The sequence below is a fragment of the Vitis vinifera genome, chromosome 16, assembly GCF_030704535.1.
Source record: "Vitis vinifera cultivar Pinot Noir 40024 chromosome 16, ASM3070453v1".
Classification (NCBI taxonomy): domain Eukaryota; kingdom Viridiplantae; phylum Streptophyta; class Magnoliopsida; order Vitales; family Vitaceae; genus Vitis; species Vitis vinifera.
The window spans coordinates 16,430,108-16,444,631 of NC_081820.1; the positions used below are offsets into that span (position 1 = coordinate 16,430,108).

The 14,524-nt window shown below is 42.1% G+C and overlaps 1 long non-coding RNA gene across 1 annotated transcript; it reads right to left on the reverse strand.

Annotated features, from left to right (window-relative positions):
* Window positions 1–4,295: 4,295 nt before the first annotated feature.
* LOC104882116 (uncharacterized) lies at window positions 4,296–8,144 on the reverse strand. Its single transcript, XR_787887.3, has 2 exons — window positions 7,873–8,144; window positions 4,296–5,030 (listed from the first exon to the last, which is right to left on the reverse strand). It is a non-coding gene; the product is annotated as an uncharacterized LOC104882116 (long non-coding RNA).
* Window positions 8,145–14,524: the final 6,380 nt, after the last annotated feature.

Below are 14,524 nucleotides of genomic sequence, written 5' to 3' on the forward strand. Positions count from 1 at the left end.
ACGATCAAAAGTCAATCATGCTGCTACGTTAAATGAGGGCAAGGAGGATGTGACCAATTTTCCATTGTCTCAAAGTGAATGTCAACAAATGATGGGGCTCCTAAGCAAAATCAAAACAGCAGCTACCAGCCACAGTGATGGTCACCAGATGCTAGAGATGTTGCATGCAACCAAGCAGGCCTCAGCTAATCTTGTTGGTAATGTTCCTAACTATGAGGAGCTATCAGGTAGAGTATTTGCTCTTTCACGTGATATTAAGGATACAATGTGGATCCTAGACAGTGGGGCTAGTGATCATATAGTTTGTGATTCTTCTTTCCTTACATCATTTCAGCCTGTGCACAATCGCATAGTGAAATTACCTGATGGAACTTCCGTGCATGTTTCTCATATTGGCACTGTGTCATTTTCTACCCAATTTGTCCTTCATAATGTTCTTTGTGTTCCCTTGTTTTATCTCAACCTCATTTCCATTAGCAAACTTGCTTTTGACTCATTCTATGTCACCATATTTCTCAGACAAGTTTGTTTCATACAGGACCTTCAATCGGGGAAGATGATTGGGATGGGAACTGAAAGTGAGGGGCTCTACTGCCTCAATTTGCCAAGGAAAGGAACATGCAATGTGGTGAACACCAAGACACAAGACCTGTGGCACCAAAGGCTTGGACATCCATCCAACAAAGTATCTGTATTATTTCCCTTCTTGCAAAATAAAACTCTTGATGCGAGCACTTGTTCTATTTGCCCTTTGGCTAAACACACTCGGACACCTTTTCCCTTAAGCGTTTCTTCTAGTGATTCTTGTTTTGATTTAATCCATGTGGACATATGGGGTGGTTACCATGTCCCATCTCTTTCTGGAGCACAATATTTCTTGACTATTGTTGATGATCATTCACGAAGCACTTGGGTCTATCTTATGCATCACAAATCAAAGGCACGTTCCTTGCTTGTTCATTTTGTTAACCTAGTTGCGAACCAATTTGGTAGCCAAGTAAAAATTGTTAGAAGTGACAATGGTCCAGAATTTAAACACACACAATTTTACTCTTCCAGAGGCATTTTGCATCAAACTAGTTGCATTAACACGCCTCAACAAAATGGGGTTGTTGAACGTAAACACAGACACTTGCTAAATGTTGCCCGTGCTCTCCTCTTTCAATCTCATTTGCCTAAGCCATTCTGGGGAGATGCCATACTCACTGCTGCCTATCTAATCAATAGGACACCAACACCTCTTTTGCAAGGGAAAACACCTTTTGAAAAATTATTCCACAAATCACCAAATTATTCTCATTTGCGCGTATTTGGTTGTCGCTGTTTTGTTTCCACTCATCCATTACGGCCTAGCAAATTTGATCCACGTTCTATTGAAAGTGTTTTTATTGGCTATCCTCATGGTCAAAAGGGATACAAGGTTTATAGCTTGAAAGACAAGAAAGTGTTAATTTCACGTGATGTCACATTTTTTGAAACAGAGTTCCCTTATCAAAACAGTCTCTCCACCACTTCTCCATCCTTGGATACTTTCTTTCCTTCTCTGCCACAAACACCTGATATTGATGATGATCACATCTCTTTTAATCACTCGGGTTCAAACCTACAGCCTTCCGCTACTTCTTCCGTTGATATCCATCCCCAACCAACTCTTGATAATTCTCATTCCTCCTCTCATGTAGATCCACCGTCCAGTCCTCCTTCACTAAACACGTCACCACCTGTCATCTCGCAGCCTTCACCATCACAGCCACAAAGGTCATCTCGACCGACTAAAACTCTGACTACATTGCAGGACTTTCACATTGAGGCAGCCCTCCCTTCACGGCCCGTTCCTCCATCTTCCACGAGCGAGGTTGCTCATTCAGGTACCATTCACTCCTTGTCTCAGGTTTTATCTTATGATCGCCTTTCTCCCATGCATAAAGCTTTCACTGTTAAAATTACCTTAGCAAAAGAACCTAGGTCTTTTTCACAGGCTGTCCTTGACTCTCGTTGGAGAGAAGCAATGAACACCGAGATTCAGGCTCTCCAAGCAAACAAAACATGGAGTTTGGTGCCGCTTCCTTCACATAAGAAACCCATTGGCTGTAAATGGGTTTACAAGATCAAATATAATCCTGATGGCACCATAGAACGGTACAAGGCACGTTTGGTTGCAAAGGGGTTTAGCCAAGTTGAAGGGATTGACTATCGAGAAACTTTTGCTCCGGTAGCCAAGTTGACCACAGTCCGTGTGTTACTCAGTCTTGCATCCATTCAAGGTTGGCATCTCCACCAATTAGATGTCAACAATGCTTTCGTTAACGGTGATCTCTACGAAGACGTGTACATGCAGTTGCCTCCTGGTTTCGGACGAAAGAGGGAGCATCGGGTTTGTAAGTTGCACAAGTCATTGTATGGTCTCAAGCAGGCATCAAGGCAATGGTTTTTGAAGCTCTCTAGTGCTCTCAAGGCTGCCGGTTTTAAACAGTCTTGGTCTGACTATTCACTCTTCGTCCGAAACACACAAGGTAGATTCACAACCCTACTAGTTTATGTTGACGATGTCATACTAGCAGGAAACAGTTTGCAAGATATCATTGAGACCAAACAATTTCTTGCAAGTCACTTTAAACTAAAAGACATGGGTCAGCTAAGGTACTTTCTTGGCATAGAAGTGGCAAGGTCCAAGCAGGGCATTGTCTTGTGTCAACGAAAGTATGCTCTAGAGGTTCTTGAAGATGCAGGTTTCTTAGGTGCTAAACCCTCACGGTTCCCAGTTGAGCAGAGCTTGACATTAACACGAGGTGATGGAGCTGAGTTAAAGGATGCTTCTCAGTATCAAAGATTGGTTGGGCGCCTCATATACCTTACAATCACGAGACCAGACCTCGTTTATGCCGTGCATATTCTAAGTCAATTTATGGATACACCGAGGCAGCCTCATCTAGATGCAGCATATAAGGTTTTACGGTACGTTAAGCAAACACCAGGGCAAGGAATATTTTTGCCTTCCACAAGACAGTTGGAGCTTACGGCGTATTGTGATGCAGACTGGGCTCGTTGCAAAGACACAAGGAGATCAACCACTGGTTACTGTATTTTCTTTGGCAATGCACCCATCTCATGGAAAACTAAAAAGCAAGGAACGGTGTCGCGCTCAAGTGCCGAAGCAGAGTACAGGTCTATGGCCACCACATATTGTGAGATAACATGGCTGCGAAGTCTATTAGCAGATTTAAATGTTAACCATGCACATGCAGTTAAGCTTTTCTGTGATAATCAAGCTGCCATCCACATAGCATCAAATCCCGTTTTTCATGAACGTACAAAACATATTGAGATGGACTGTCATGTTGTACGTGAGAAGGTACAGAGAGGTCTAGTTAAGACTATGCACATTCGAACACAGGAACAGCCAGCCGACTTGTTCACTAAGCCTTTGAGTTCAAAGCAATTTTCTACACTATTGAGCAAGTTGGGTGTAATCAACATACACACCAACTTGAGGGGGAGTATTGAGGAATGAAATCGCATATAATTAGGAGTCCGAATCACTTGACAAGATTATGTATTATTATAGGATAATTAATTGATTTGCATTACTATAGTTAGTTCTCCAATTGTGGATCGGATTGGTATCCATTGTGTATAAGAGTTGTAACCTGTACTGAAAGTAAAGTAAATCAAGAAATAATATTCTTCTCATTATCAATTCTCTTCACCATTTCTCTCAGTAAATCAACCCATTCCTTCTGAACAAAAGTTTCCTTGCCCATTGCATCTACCATATGCTTCAAAAGGAATTTGTTTATCATGCGCTGAATGCATGCTTTAGTCCAACAACCATCAACTATGAATGTTGCCATTGCTTCAGGCGTTTCATTGTCACTATTCACTTCAAGTTTAGGAATTTGGACGGAGAATTCAACAGAAGAGACCAATAACCTAAGGGTCAGTTTCAGCAAGAACACCAAGAAGACCACAAATAACCAAACGTATATCTAGTCCAACAAAAATTAGCAGAGGAGAAACAACATTCAAGATTTTTGGAGAAGTTTCACTCCCTGAAACTGGTATAATATCTCGAATAACTTGCAAAGCTTCTACACAAGCATCAGAATTCTAAGCTTTCTTTCCTAAAAAGGGGAGCAAGTTATCAATGAATTTCCTTGCTTGCAATGGATCCTTTATATATTTTGAAAACAATTTGAAAATTCTAAGCTCTGTTTCTCTAGGATATTTGACTAATTTCCTTTTTGTTACATTACAACTTTGGAAAAGACAATGCAAGCTGCAGATGAGAGTCTCAATGTTTGGAAGTAGAAACTTTTTGATAGTGATGTCTTCATCATCCAATTCGTTATCAAGGTTCAACAGGTTCTCAATAAACTTAAGAACACAAGATATAATAGCTTCAGATGCTGTTGTAACAGTTAAAATTGAAAATGTATCAGCAACAAGATTCTATTCCCTATACAATAATGATTCAAGATTGTGGCTTCTACCGAACATCACCAATCTATGTTTTTTCTTCTTCGGTGAGCTGAACCCCAGGCAATCCCTTCATAGAAATCTCTCATTCGCTGTTTTCTTTGGTGGAGAGAAATCCATGAGACTTCTCTAGTAGATTCTGATTCAATTTTTGAGGTTCTACTTGTACATCATTTGGAAATTCCAGTATTGTTATTGCATTCTTATATGCATTTACAAGCTGCTCAAATGTTGTCCCGGATGTCAAGAGCTCCTCATAGCTTCCTGATTGAGTTATCTGTCCAGCTTCCACAACCAGAATTTTATTGACTTCAGAGAGAAATTCCACTTGATGAGTCACTAGAATGACGATTTTATGAGCAAGGGCAGCCATGACGCATTCATAGAAAAGAATTGCAGTTGTATGTGCATCTACTGCACTAAAGGGATCATCTAGAAAATACACATCTGAATCATTATATATTGCCCTCGCTAGTTGGATCCTCTGCTTTTGGAGTTGATGAACACTATCACTGGACACTCGAGTACATAAGAAACAGCTTCGACCTTTGATTCTGGAACAAGAATATAATCAGGGATGTGGTAATTCTTCAAGTCGAACTCCGAATTAAAATATGCTATTACTGGAAAACAATTTCTGAGGAGAATACAATGTAGAAGGTAGATCAGATGCAAATTGTGTGGAGCAGTAAGTATCATTTCAGAAAACTGAGCAAAATTAGGCCAAGGCAGAAGCTTCAACAGGGCTTCAGCTTCAGACTCCATAAATAATCAACAAATTCAGGGATTTTCTATATTCTGTGAACCAGAACTGACATATGAAAGATACAAAAATATAATCAACCATTCATCACTAATTTCTATGCCATCATGCACATTTGGTGTCTCATTCTTATTGGCAAATTGATCAATTATATCTGTTTTCTTATTGTACTACTAAGAGAGGGGCGACTGTTATGCCATGTAGTAGAAGCATTCTCAATGTTGCTGAATTGCATGTAACTGTAGCCATACGGATTAATATAAAACTTTCATATCACCAAACATCTCAACCTTCATAGCAGTTGGTTGTCTGCAGTAGTCATTTTATTTTTAAAAGGGTTTGAATCAACTAAACTCAAGACTAGGTTTCAAACCTGACCCATGTATCAGTAAATACTCAATCGTGAAAACTGACCGCATAACTAAATCTGGCGAACATCTATTGAGATATCTTAAGCAATCGGAAGCAAATTGGGGGCCTTCATCATATAGAAACTCCAAATGCTTTCTCAAAATTGGCAACAGAGTAATATGGACAGAATCAGACAAGGAATTAGAAGGATTGCATTTCAAACCTTCCACAAAATTTTCCAGTTTTCAGGGACTTTCAACTGGAGAATTGTTGACTAGGAACATAAGGTTGGGATACAGAATCATTTTCTTCTTGATCATCCAAAGAAGATGGAACCATGATCGAACTAAAGGATGGAATCTGGATATTGCCCAGAATAAGAAATTAACCCTCAGTCAATAGGATTCAGCAACTTCTCATGTTAGTTTCCACCTCCGAAGTCAAGCTACGAGGCATCGTCTGGTCTATGAAATTTGCCCCACATAAACAGGTAATACCACAAATTCAGCAGTGTCATTGATCCTACTAACAGTTTCTATCATGGGAATACAAGTTCTAAGTAATCACCTATTTTACAAGCGATCGGAGCATAAGCAGGAATATTGTCTTGCATAGTTTTCCTTCAGCAAACTCCTTTCTTCAAACAAGCCATGCATTCCAGAATATACAGCTCCTCTTTCTGAAGTATAGAACATGCCTAAGATCTACGTCTGGGGGCGAAATATTTTCATAATCTGCATAGAACTGTGCTCCATTGCTTATAGAAACATTATCGAATCTCACCCTCCCAGAAGAGCACATAAGCAGTAGCGAATTTGATGTTCTCTTCATTTAGTTGTTATGTGACCATCATCAAACTTGTGCCACTTATCTCCATCTAGAAGTTTCCTATGTGTAGTGCAATACTTCGTCTTTCATGACCAAATCAATTCAATAATAAGTCTTGAATTTAGGCTGGTCATTTCACACAAAGGACTGGCTTAAAGATCGTAGTAAAGACTGTTAGCATTCTGTTCATTGGGCAAGGGGTCATACTCTGTGCCAAAGTGATTCAGAAGATTGTTATTAGAAAATAACCTTCATAAATTCTCGGATTAAATTGAGGCTTCTTAAAGAATTATTCTCTGGCAGGTTTGTAGTGCTCAGGCATATGATAGAATTGGTCAGACAGAGCATGAAACTGAATTCCATCTTCTTTATTCCTGTAACAATTTGCAAAGTTTCTGGATCAATGTTGTCCCACCAAGTTTCGAAAACTCGATATTTCTTTGAACTTTGTTCAATATAACCTGAGGATTTGTTGACAAGAAATACATCATAGAGTCATGATACCAGAACTCTCGAGACACCATTCTATTCAAAACAAAGTATTGAATTTGGCAGCCATGGGAAATTCGTTAATTTCCATCCTGAAGTCTTGTACTGATCTGAAATGTTTTTGGGAATTAGGAACGATGTCTTGAGAAAGCCACTCACGACTACTTCGGTTTCAGAATCGATTTCCGATCATTACAAGGACGTTTCTGAATTGATTTCTATTGGATGAAACACAGGGTCTTCCTCAAGGATGCCCATTGTCCTTGTTAAATTGTCGTGCGTCTCCAATTGGACAATGAGGTATCTCAGCCTTTAAGAGGAGGTTGTTTGCAGTGATCATTATTAGATATCTTCAAACAAATAAAATCGAAACTAGATTTTATACCTGTACCATAAACCAGTAGGTACTCTACCACACAACCGAACCCAGCAAAACCCTAGTTAAGACATCAACGATGCATCTCGACATTCCAATTTTTTTACTACCCAAGACAGTCTCAATTCTCCCATTCCAAGAATCCCATAAATTACCGCCTAACGCAGAAAGGGTACCCGAAAAAAGAAACAAGAAAAATAAAAAGAAAAAAGAAGAAACGATCACAAAGAAAAAAGGAACCCCGTAGAGATAAAAAAAAGAATGAATAATCAAGCCAAGCCACATTCCATTGTTTTGTCAATGGGCTTGAAAAACAGGTGGGGATATCAAAGAAAAAGAGAACGATTTTTGGATATCAATATCGGTGACAATCCCATACATCAGCCATTAACAATAGAGATTAAAAGGACCAAAAATAGAAGCCAAAACAGAGCATGTTCATGTTTAAATACATTCAACAAGAGAAACGATCAGTCCTAAATGTCCACAACAATCAACAAGATAACATTGGGACTTGCAGAATAAAATGTAGAATCATATAGAGATGAGAAGATGCGAATTTCATGTGACCGTACTTGGAAGAACCTACCTTTGAGAAGTATTGCTCAGCTTCAAGCGGGATAGGTTTTATTTCTCCAAAAACCCCCAAAGACCGATGGACACCAGTTTTTTGTCTTCTCACCGAAAGCAATGAAAAATCTTTTCTTTCTCCTCCCATTCCCCATGCATGTTGAAAGTCCCCCCTTTTAAAAATTCCCCCCAATATTTTCTTTTATTCTATCTCCCTTTTTCCAAAAGGAAACTTTCCTTTCTCCTACCAAAAAAATCTGCCACTTTCCTTTCTTTGAAATTTTGGTGATATTCCTTCCAAATAGGTGGTAGCCCATTTGCTCATGCCTAAAAAGCCAAAAATATTAATTAGGAAACTTGTAATATAATAAAATAAAATAAAACAAGATAAAATAAAATAAAAATAATAAAGAAAAACATACAAGTCACACTAGTTATGCAACTATGCAAATCAAACAAGTCATGCTAAAAATGCCTAATGGGCTAAGTGTGCCTAAGTGGACCTAAGTGACTTAGATGGGCTTAAGGTACCTAAGTGGGCTTAAGTCTAAGTGAGCCTAAGTCTAAATTAGGGCTGCCAAGAGTCACAACGGGGTTAGATAAATCTCTCAAACAAAGTCCTTAAGGTGGCTTAGAAAAAATAGACTACATGAGTAGTAATGGGCCACTAGGGAATTGTCATAGAGTACCAAACAAATACTTAATAGAACATGTGCTAGGAGGACAAAATTGAGGGTCCACATCTACCCATTTGTTAAGTAACTCAAACATCTTAGGGGAGTCGGAAGGATGGAAGTGAGAGAAGAAGGAAAACAGTGGTTTGCAGTGGAGTCCAAGTCCTTTGAGATCTCTATTAAGGGGCTTGGAGGGAGTCTGAGAGGGGTCATAGTGGAGCGTGGAAGAGGTTACTCCAGGTGGGTCAGATTTGGGGAGCTTAGTCTAAGCTGCCTTCTGGCAGGAGTGGAAGCTTGTTGCAGAGATGTTGAGTTGCCGAGGTGGAGCAAAGGGTGGAAGGAGAATGGAAGGTTTTTAGGCTGGAATGCCGGGAGAATGGGGCTGGAAGGTTCATCTTCTGCAAGGTGGTCACGGTAGAAAAAAAAAGTTTATCTCTGGTGTTCCCAGAAGGAGAAGGAATCCATGGGGGATGGTTCATATTGGCTGAGAATTTAAGGGCGCTCGGGGTGGTTCCTTTTTCTAAGAAAAAGGTGGAGCCACAGGCTGTGTTTGGGAACAGCCGAAAGGCTGAAAGTGGGAAGAATGGAAGTGAGAGGATGTCGTATGCGAGTGTAGTAAAAAAGAATGAATGTTTGGAGGAGGAGACTATTTGGTTGCAGATTGGAGAAGGGGTTGTGCAAGGTAAAGAAGAGAAGTTTAGGAGGTGCTTGGTTGGGAAGATTGAGAAGGGACCTTTTTTAGTTTCAGAGGTTCAGGTGTTGGAGTTGTGGGCTAGGAGCACTTGGCAGTTGAGATGTGGCATGCAGGTGCATATTTTTGGGGGGTCTTTAATCCTCTTTGAGTTTAAGGATGTCTTGGAGGCAGAAAGGGTGGTGATGAGAGGATCTAGAAGATTCAGGGGGAGACTCATCAGTTTGGAAAGATGGCATCATGAGACTGGGTGCTTGGTACAGGAGGAGGCTAATAAGGAGTCGTGGGTGAGAGTATTGGGTCTCCCTTTGCATTTGTGGAGCCGTGAAGTCCTCATTAAAATCGGGGACTGTTGTGGGGAATTCGTAGAAGTGGATGAAGGTTCGGAGAATTTGGTCCAAATGCAGTGGGCTAGGATCCTAGTGAGATCGAGCGGGAGAAGACTTCCCGGCTCCTTGCAGCTAGTGATCGAGTCTATGTGCTACTCAATCCAGTTGTGGTGGGAAGTCTTCCCAAAATTTTCAATGGTTGTTCCGAGAAGTTACAGTGAAGGGTCGCCTGAGTCGAAGGTTAGAGATGACGATGGTGGTGATCCATGCGCGAGCAAGGGAGTGGAGAAAGACCTTGGCCAGGAGTAGACTAGTAGAGAAGACGTGTCAAGCTCTGGAGGGAAGAGTGGCTGTTTAGGTGAAGGATTGGACAGCCATCTCCAAAAGGTAGTTGCAGGCGAGGACGTTTTTGGAGGCGGTGGCAGGAGGGTCTGTTTGGAGATGACAAGGGACTCTAAGGGGGCAAGCGAGCCGGTGGGGGAAAGCCTAGTTGAGAGGCAATAGGATAAGAGGGGAACTGGGCCTGTGTTTGAAGTGAGGGGAGGATTGGGCCGGGCCCATTTCGGGGGCCCTTCTTTTTTAAGTGAGGGGGGCAGCATGGGGGTGGAGAACCCGCTAGGGCTCATCGTGGGGGACGATCGCGCAACAGCGATTGTCCCGCTGGAGTGGTTCGAGCCGCCGAAAGCTTGGAACTCAGGCGCCGATGAAGTTCTCCAGGCTGAAGCGTCAAGGTATTCCTCTTCTCTCTCTCCTTTGGTGTTTCGAGGGGTGCGGGCCTTCTCTTCTTCTTCTATTTCTTGTCTGAAAAGAGCGGCAAATGGGTCTCGGGGGGTGCGGGCCTTCTCTTCTTCTTCTCTTTCCTGTCGGAAAAGAGCGACGAATGGGTCTTGAAGATGCGACTGTGGATCGGTGACGGAAATGGTTGGAGTGGATGGGGACATTAGCCCCTTGAATATGGTATTGGTTGACAGAAGGGATGAGGCGGCCTGTTCCGGGGAGGAAATGGCCATGGTTTTGGTCGGAGAGACGAGTATTGATGAAAGAAACTCTTTGAGGTAGACTGTGGATGGAACAGAGTCAGTTGAGGAATGGAACTCCTCTTGTCTTGCTCAGTTTAGTGATTTTTTGGGCATGCCAACCACGGGATGTGAAGAGGAAATTTTAAATATGCTCAAGAAATGGATCATGAGGAAATACCAGAAGAATTAGAGGAATGGGGCTAAAAGGGTCAAGGTTGAAACCTCAAAGTCTGTAAGGGAACTTAAAAGGTTGGAGTGCTCCATTAATTTTAAAAGTTCAGGGCATGGAAGAGCTCTATTTAGAGAGAGTGGGGGGTCAGTCTCTGTGGGTAAATGAAGTTAAGAATTATCTCTTGGAACATGAGAGAGGAAAATGATAGAGATAAAAGAAGGCTCATCAAATCTCTAATCAAGACTCAGAAAGCGGATTTGGTTTGTTTGCAGGAGACCAAAATCCAAAGAATGTCGTCTAGTCTGGTTCGGTCCTTGGGGGTGGGAAGATCATTGGAGTGGGGAGCTCTTTATTCTCGAGGTATGGCAGGGGGGGTGTTAGTTTTTTGGGATACTAGAGTTCTAGAGCTGTTGGAAATGGAAATTGTGAATTTTTCGGTTTCTTGCCGATTTAAAAATGTGGAGAATGGTTTTTGTTGGGTCTTTACAGGGGTGTATGACCCTGCTATTGGGAGGTTGAGGGAGGATTTCTGGGAGGAATTGGGGACAATCAGGGGATTGTGGCAGGACCCTTGGTGTTTAGGGGGTGATTTTAATGTTATTAGATTTTTGGGAGAAAGGAACAGGATCTCAAGACTGTCGTCAGCAATAAGAAGATTTTTAGAGATCATTGACGATTTGGAATTAAGGGATTTCCCTTTGCAAGGGGGGTCTTTCACATGGAGGGGTGGGTTGAACAATCAGACTCAGTCAAAGCTGGATAGATTTATAGTTTCAAAGGATTGGGAACGTTATTTCAGTGGGGCAATTCAAAGTCTTTTACCCAGAATTGTTTCTGACCACTGCCTAATTCTGCTGGACTGTGGAGGAACGAGGAAGGGGCCTTCCCCTTTTAGGTTTGAGAATATGTGGCTGAAGGAAGAAGGTTTTAAGGATTTACTTAGGAATTGGTGGGTGGGATTCAAATTCAGAGGTTCCTTTAGTTTCACGCTGTCTGAAAAACTGAAAGCGCTTAAGGCCTGCTTGAAGGTGTGGAATAGAGAAGTGTTTGGGAACGTGAATGCCAGAAAAGAATCAGCTTTGAAGCGGATGATGTTTTGGGATTCAATAGAAGGGGATAGGGTGTTGAATACGGAAGAGCAAAATTCCAGAAAGCAAGCTTTGGAGGAGTATGAGAAGTGGGTGGTAATGGAAGAGACATCTTGGAGGCAAAAGTCGAGAGAGTTATGGCTGAGGGAGGGAGACAAAAACACGGGATACTTTCATAAAATGGCCAATGCTCACAAGAGGGTCAACTCCATGGTGAAGATCAAGATAAATGGGACGTGGGTTTCTGAAAAGAGGGACATCAAGGAAGGTGTGGTTCAAGCTTTCCACTCTCTGCTGACAGAAACAGCTGAGTAGAGGCCTAGATGCAATGGGCAGTAGGTTGGGGTCTTGGAAGAGGAAACTGCAACTATGTTAGAAGCTCCTTTTTCTGAGGAAGAGGTTTTTGGTGCTCTATCAGATCTCAATGGGGATAAAGCTCCTGGTCCTGATGGTTTCACAATGGCGTTTTGTCAATTCAATTGGAGCTTTTTGAAGGAGGAAGTGATGGGGTTTTTCAAGGATTTTCATGATCAGGGCAAGTTCGTCAAGAACATAAATGCATTTTTTCTGGTTTTAATTCCTAAGAAAGGAGGAGCTGAAGACCTCAAGGACTTTAGATCTATAAGCTTGGTGGGAAGTCTTTATAAGTTGTTAGCAAAGGTGTTAGCTAATAGGCTTAAAAAGGTGATGGGTAAGTTAGTGTCCAAGTCCCAAAATGCTTTTGTGAAGGGAAGACAAATCCTGGATGCCTCGTTGATTGCGAATGAGGCGATGCATTCAATGTAGAAAAGTGGGGGATGGGGCATTCTTTGCAAGCTAGATATTGAAAAAGAATACGACCATGTGAATTGGAGTTTTCTCTTTTGGTTGATGGAAATGATGGGCTTTGGAGCTAAGTGGATCAGCTGGATTCAATGGTGTATTGGGGTTGTCAATTTCTCTGTCCTTATTAATGGAACTTCCTTAGGTTTTTTCAAAAGTTCTAGGGGTTTGAGATAGAGGGATCCCCTTTCCCCCTACTTGTTCGTGATTGTCATGGAGGCACTTAGTTGCTTGTTGAAGAGAGCAAATGAGGGGGGGTTTTTGTCGGGGTGGCAACTCAGTGGGGGGGGGGGGAGGAGTGGAGATCACTCATTTTTTGTTTGCAGATGACACCTTAGTTTTTTGTGAGCTTTCCATTGATCAGGTGTCCTATTTGAGTTGGCTTCTTATGTGGTTTGAAGCAATGTCAGGGTTGAAGGTGAATTTATACAAAAGTGAGATCATCGCAGTGGGAAGAGTGGAGAATGTAGAGGAGGTGGCCCTTGAGTTTGGATGCAAGGTCAGCAAGCTTCCTTTTACTTATTTAGGTCTTCCTTTGGGGGCTCGCTTCAAGGAGGTGGCTACTTGGGACGGAGTTGAGGAAAGGTTGAGGAAGAGGCTTTCTATTTGGAAAATGCACTATATCTACAAGAGGGGCAGAATGACCTTCATCCGGAGCACTCTGTCCAGCATGCCTATCTATGGTATGTCCCTGTTCCAGATGCCAAGAAGCGTGAGTTCGAGATTGGAGCGAATCCAAAGGGATTTTCTTTGGGGTGGTGGGGCCTTAGAAAGGAAGCCTCATTTAGTGGAATGGTATATTATTTGCTCAGATAAACGAAAGGGTGGTTTGGGTGTGAGGAGCTTGGCGTTTCTAAATAAGGCTCTCCTTTGTAAGTGGAGTTGGCGTTTTGCGATGGAAAGGGAAGCTTTATGGAGGCAAGTCATAAGTGCAAAGTACGGGGAAGAAGAGGGTGGTTGGAGGTCCTGTGTTGTGAGAGGAAGTTATGGGGTTGGGTTGTGGAAAGCGATTAGGAGAGGGTGGGAAGCGGTAGGTAACAATTTGGTTTATTCTGTGGGAAATGGTAGGAGGATTAGATTTTGGGAGGAAAAGTGGTGTGGAGATGATAAGTTGTGTTCTCTTTTTCCTTCTTTATATGCTATATCCCTGGATAAGGAGGCTTGGGTAGCAGATGTATGGAGTCATTATGGAGGGGGAGTGTGGGCTCCTAGGTTCTCTAGGAGAATTAATGATTGGGAGGTGATCGAGGTGGAACATCTTCTCTTGAGGTTGCAAGGGAGGAGGGTTTACAGTGATGTGAAAGATGAAGTAATTTGGACTAAGGCAAAGGACGGAAGATTCTCAGTTAAGTCTCTTTACAAGGATTTGGATCCGGAAAGACGAGAAGAATTTCCTGCAAACATCATTTGGAATTCTTTGGTGCCTCCGAGGGTAAGTTTTTTTGCTTGGGAGGCCACATGGAAAAAGTCTGTAACATTGGATCGTCTTCAGAAAAGAGGGTTCTCCTTGGCTAATAGATGCTATTTGTGTTTGGTAGAGGAAGAATCTATTGATCACATCCTCTTGCATTGTGGGTTGGCCAGAAGTTTATGGAGCTTACTTTTCTCTCTCTTTGGAGTTTCGTGGGTGCTCCTCTCTTCAATAAGAGAGGCGTTATTGGGGTGGTTAGGGCCTTGTGTGGGAAAGGAAAGGAGGAAAGTGTGGCGGTCAACACCCTTGTGCCTTTTTTGGATTGTTTGGAAGGAAAAAAACAGTAGGGCTTTTGAAAATATAGAGCATTCGATTCAGGGGTGTAAATCGGTTTTACTTTGTAATCTGTGGGCGTGGACCAGGGGTTTTTTTGTTTCTGGTCCCACTTCCGTTGTAGATTTTGTT